The following is a 6,068-nucleotide window of genomic DNA, read 5'->3' as shown; positions in this document are numbered from 1 at the left end:
GGGATTTCTATTAAATACTGTTAATTTTTGACTAACATTTTTCTCAGTAGATCGCCTAAATTGAACCCTTTTAGATTTTGTAATTCTGATATCTTCACTTGGTAAATGTAACATGTATAAAAACTTATCGCCTTCTTTCTGATCAATAAATATTTCATACCCTTCAGATATTTCAATGTCGATGATGGTTTTGTTACGACTTAAAACCGGTGTAAATTTTATGAAATTCTTTCCCCTCTTGCTTTTTCAATGAGTTCATTTATACCTAGAAAAAAATCTAAATCATTTTGATCGGAATCATAAGAAAACACTATGTCGTATCTCACATGATCCACGGTAAACTTCCTCTGTTTTTTATATTTTACTGTGTATGATTTGTTATGATTAAAAATAGTGTACCAATTGCGCGGGATTGATAATTCAGAAATCCCAACATCCCAATCTCCGTTAAGGTGTAAAGGTGAAGAAAGTTTGGTTCGAAAAAATGTTTGTGTATTTTCGGGGAAGTATTGCATGCTTGAATTACTCGGTAAAGTCACATAAAATTCGTTTGTCGTTTCATCCATGTTGATTTTATCCAAGAATTAAACCGCTCGTCAAATCCTTGCCACTTTACAAACAATTCTTTGTTTTTCCCGATTCCCTTTGTCTTTAACACTTTTTCAACTTTCCAAAAATCTTCTGAGGTTTTCAGTTTTCTGTAGTTCTTGTTCATAAAAACGTCCTTTTATTAGTTCATTTTTTAAATCTTTTATGATATAAGTTGGTGGGTTTGAAGCATAACGTTTATGTATAACGAATATTTCATCGGTCCAGTTAGGTAAATATCCACGACGGAAAGTTCTTTTCAATTTCGAAATCCTCACTTGATCGCCGATATTAAATCTGTATTTAGGTTCATATTTATATCCATACAGTTTTTCAAAAATTAATGGTTCTAAATCTGAGGTGACTTTGTTCGGAGCATAGCCTGTACTGCGATGAATGCTGTCATTATAACTCTGCAACAGTGGTTTCAAGATGTCTACGTATTTATAGGAATTTCGGTGCGTAAAAATACGAAATAACTTGTTTTTTATTGTTCTGTTTGCTCTTTCTATGACAGAGGCATGATGTTTACTATGTGATGAATAATGATGAATTTTATTTTTTTTGAAAAATGCTCGAACTTTGGAGTTGTAAAATTCTTTTCCCTCATCAGTTTGTAAATTCACTACATGTTTGGATTCCTTCAATAATTTTTTAAATGCTCTCAGAACTTCTTCGGAATTTTTTTTTAATTGGTATTGCAAATAAACGTTTCGAAAACACATCGATTGCTGTTAGCAAGTATTTGTAATTATTATTTTGCTTTGCGTATTTTGATAAGTCGATCAAATCACACTGCATAAGTTCTCCCATACCAAAAGATAAAACTTTCCTACGAGGAAAGTTAATTCTTATAGGTTTATGAAGTGTATAAACATCTTGTTTCAATAAAAACTCTTGTGCCTTTTTATATGGAACACCACTGGTTTTCGCGAGTTTTGAAACACCACCGAATGAACCGGGGTGTTTTATATCGTAATAATTTTTTCTTAATAGTTTATCCATGGTGATTTGATTTCTTCATATGACTTTGATCTCTTATGTTTAGGTGACTTGATTCTCTCATATGACTCTGATCTCTTATGTTTAGGCTCTTTTGTATTCAGCAACATATCATCAGCAACATCATCGTGCTTCGCCAATTGTTGAATTTGAGGGATAAGTTTTGTATTTCCAATCCAACTGTGAGGGATGTTTATTTCTTGAATCGCTTTTAAGAATGTATAAAAAATTTTTGGTTCTACGTTTCGTTTCGCATTACTCATCGCATACACAAAATAGTCCACAATTTGCGAATTTTTTACCTTAGACTCTCCAACCATAAAATTACCTTCATCGTTCTAAGAGTAATGTCTAGTTTTTAGTTTTTCAGCAATAAGCGGAACAAATTTCGCATACTTTTTTGGGACAGATTTAATGATATTTTTCAAATTTAAATCAACATAATCATCATGATGAGATGTGACTAAACTCATTTTCCTCACTTATGTCATTTCCTTTTGCTGCATCGTCTACTACTTTAACACGAAGTGGTTCCGGAGGTGTGTGAATCACTTTTTGATATCTCGATACCATTTGACCAAGCAAACGGGCTTTCATATCATCTGGTAACTTATTTCGATCCAACAAATTCGTGATGTCATCTTCCAACCTATCTTCAGTTCTTGGAATATTATGAGAATTTATTAACTCTTCAGGAATCCATGCCATTTTTTTCGCCATAACACTTGTTTGTTTTTAAAAGTTTTTCAAATTCTATTTCCTATTGCTCTGCCAACCATACCTGCGACTGCAGAAGCAAGTGCTGGAAGAATGAGGGGTAAGAACCCTCCCACTTGATTTACTAAATTTTTTTTTTAGATTTAAATGGTATACTCTTTTGAGTTAGTTTTCTTAACACGTTCTTATATTTTTTTCAGCTTCTTTACATTAACGGGTATGTTTCCTCCTAATATATTCAAACAAATTTCACACAAACAGATAATTTGAGGTTTGCTAGCGGTTCGCAGTAAAGCTTTTTTTTGCTCTCGTGATGAATGCGCTAACAAGTTTAAAAAGGGGAGATCCTTTTTTAATTTCTTCATTAGATAGGATGAAAAAAGCAATAATATCCTTTTTCGTCCGGAATCAAACTATCCCTCAGACGAAACTCTTCTTTCGTTGATGGAGGCAAATCGATAAATAAATAGGTATGTGCTAAATCAGTGGCTTTTATATATGCATCCAAAAAAAATTTTGACTTTTGAGGATACAGTTGTCGTCCTAAACAATTAACTTGACTCATATCTCTTGAATTTTTAAACAAAGTAATATAATGAGCGTTCAAACTTATGTCGCGCATAACTTTTAGTCGTGGAAATAAATTTTGCAATATTAAAATTACGCTTACATTACGATGATGAGAAGCAGCAGTGAATAAATCAGAAATTTTATCATTTAAATGATGCATCTGATCATCAAGTATGATCAAATCAACCCCCTCATAGTCCTGTGGCAAGCCGGAAACAAATTTGATATGTTTTTCTTCCAAAAACCAAGGAGCAGAATACAAATAACACCAAACAATGTTTTTATTTTTTTTTTTATATATGTTTCTTTTGATGAGACGGCGAACAAGACTAGTTTTTCCTACTTGAGAAGGACCAACCACGATTAGACTACTTGGATGCTTAAGCTTCAACATATTTTATAAACAAAAAAATAACTCAAAACAATTATCTTGTTTTCTCTGAATTACATCGGGAACAAACTATACTCTTAACGACTACATAACAAGATTGCGAGTTTTGACATTCGCAAAGTACTCGATAATCGCAATAAGGACACTTTTTCAAAACGCACATATTTTTAAAGTGTTTATAATAATACTTATAACGATGGTAACAGATGATTCATTTAATTTAAACGAGTTTTTCCTTGTTCTTCTACTTTCAGGATGTGTGCATGTTGCTTATATATGTACCTGATGGGGGGTGCACGCTGCTTATATATGTACCTGATATGCGAAAATCCATACCTCCTCCACTCCACCTTCTCATGCATATGAAATATCGTTAAGACTGTCAGTGTTTGGTATTTAAAAAAAAATCTAAACACTAACAATCTTAGCATTATTTTATAAAGCACAATCATCTTTTCTTAACCCTTAAAGTGGAACGCCCCTCTCCCACTAAACTAGTCAAAAATGTCTGACCCACTGTAAAGAATTTGCTCTATTTGGACACATCACATCCACACGCACGTGCTCCAAAAATGCCAGCTACCTTGTTGTAAACCCCCCCTTCTTTCTCATCAAGGTGGAACCCAAATTGACAGTTCAATGCACTGGTCTCGCCCTGTTCCTTGGAGATTTGAATCCTTTTAGCTATTCAAATACACGTTATCTGGATTTTTCCGTTTTGTTGTGGTTTGCTGAACAAGGAATGTTCTCAATTTCGAGCTGCCTGCTTCATTTTGTAGCAGTAGGAAGTAAATTTTTCTTCGCACTTCAGGAATATTATTTCGCAATACGGTCTTCAACTTTTGCTGAAGAAATTACATATTAAAATTCCTTTTCAAAAAGTCATAGTTTATGTTTGGGCACATGCAAAATTTAAATTTGTTCAGTACCTACTACGCTACAAATGTTTATTCCTATTCAATTGTTTGCTTAGCAATTGTTTAGTTCAGTCTTACTAAAAATCAATATCATATGAGTATAGGTGAAAGAGGTACCTATGGGGAATTTTTTCCTCGTTTCTTTTTTTTTTTTTTCAAAGAACGTTATGAATTTCTCAGGGCAAAAGTGTTCTAATGATAGAAGTATTTTCTTTGAGTCATGATCTTTATGAGATTTTGAAAGAAAATCTATTCACTTTATGGTGTTTGAAAAAAAAAAAAAGAAAGAAAAGAAAAGGCTTCAATTGTTCAAATGTGCTCCGATTGTGGCCGAATATCGTCAAGCCTGGGGCATATACGAACAAGATTTTAGAAAAAAGAGAGGACAATCATCATACTTCAAAGAATTACATTGAAGAGTTTGTGACCTATACCAGGACTGTGGAGTCAGAGTCGGGCTTATTTTGGGGTGAAGGATTCGGAGTCGGAGTCATTCGAAACAGGCCTACTCTGACTCCGGGCTTCTTTTTTTCAATAATATTTACCGACTTTCCTTGCATTTTTTAAATAATTTACCACAAATTAGTTCGATTACAAGTATATAGGCCTACTAATAACAAATAACTGTCTTTGGCAACCAGCAGACTTGATTGTTTATCATACTTTCTGTAATAGCTATTTACGCCGTCCCCTACTTTGCTTGTTTTTGTACTCTCTTTAACTCATAGCAACTGTCATCAAACAGATTTGTTGCCTAAAGTAATCCCTTTCAAATAAAAATAATAACTAGTAAAAGGAATGTATTCCTTGAACAAGCCGGCGCCCGTATCTTGAGAGGAAACTTGAGGGTGTTCGGTAAATTCAAATAAGTGTTGGCGCGGTGAATCCGAAAAAGATCTGATGAAATATATAATCCTTTCCCTTGAGGGAAGGGAGGGAATTGAAAATAAATAAATAAATAAAAAGCCGGCGTCGAAGTTGGACGATTCAAAATCCAGGAGTCGGAGTCGAACATTTTCCTTCCGACTCCACTCCTCCGACTAGTACTTTGTTAGTTTAAATTATACTGTAATGTGTCAAATACAAAAAAAAAAAAAAAAAAAAAAAATGAATTACATAACAATGCTCACTGTTAAATTTGAAAGTTTCGTAGTTTGTTCCAATCGCTGGAGACAAAAGAAAAAGAACCTATAGGACTGCACAGCCTAAGAAATATTTTATTGTGTTAAGATTATTTTTATTATACATTGCTATTAGGTTTCACACAGGTTATTAATGTTTTTAAATGATTTTAAACTGGATTTTTTGTTAATGTTTCGTGTTTAGTTAAAATGTTTCGTGCCTTTTTATTTCCTGTAGTCAGGACTAGATTAGCCTTTAAAATTAGGGAAAACTCGGTCTCATTTCAAGGCCCTCACTTTTAGCTTTTGGAAATTTTTCGAAAATTCTATGCACATTGATGCAAAACTTTTTTGTGCTACTAGTAATATTTACAAAAGTGATCCAGTAGAATTCAATAAAGTTTATTCCACCTTCCCAGCGAATTGAAATTTCGTACATTACACATGTTGTACTGCAATGCTCGACGAATAACGTAGTAAAACGTTTAAATCAAATTTAACACTTCACAAAAAAAAAAAATGAATGACATAAATGAGTATTATAACAGAGTTGAACCAAATCCTATGCCAGAAAACATAACTTGTGATCACATTTTATTAAATGTATCCTCACCTTTTATTATTATTTATTTCTTCCAAACATTTTTATTTAGCATGCGGCAACGTTAGCAATCTCTTTAAAAATGCTTTTAAAAGCAGAAACTCTAATTGTTAATCACAGTTTTTTATTTATTTTCTGGCTCCCTAAAAATTCTGAGGAGA

This window comes from Uloborus diversus, chromosome 1, assembly GCF_026930045.1.
Source record: "Uloborus diversus isolate 005 chromosome 1, Udiv.v.3.1, whole genome shotgun sequence".
Lineage (NCBI taxonomy): Eukaryota > Metazoa > Arthropoda > Arachnida > Araneae > Uloboridae > Uloborus > Uloborus diversus.
This window is presented reverse-complemented; position numbering follows the sequence as displayed.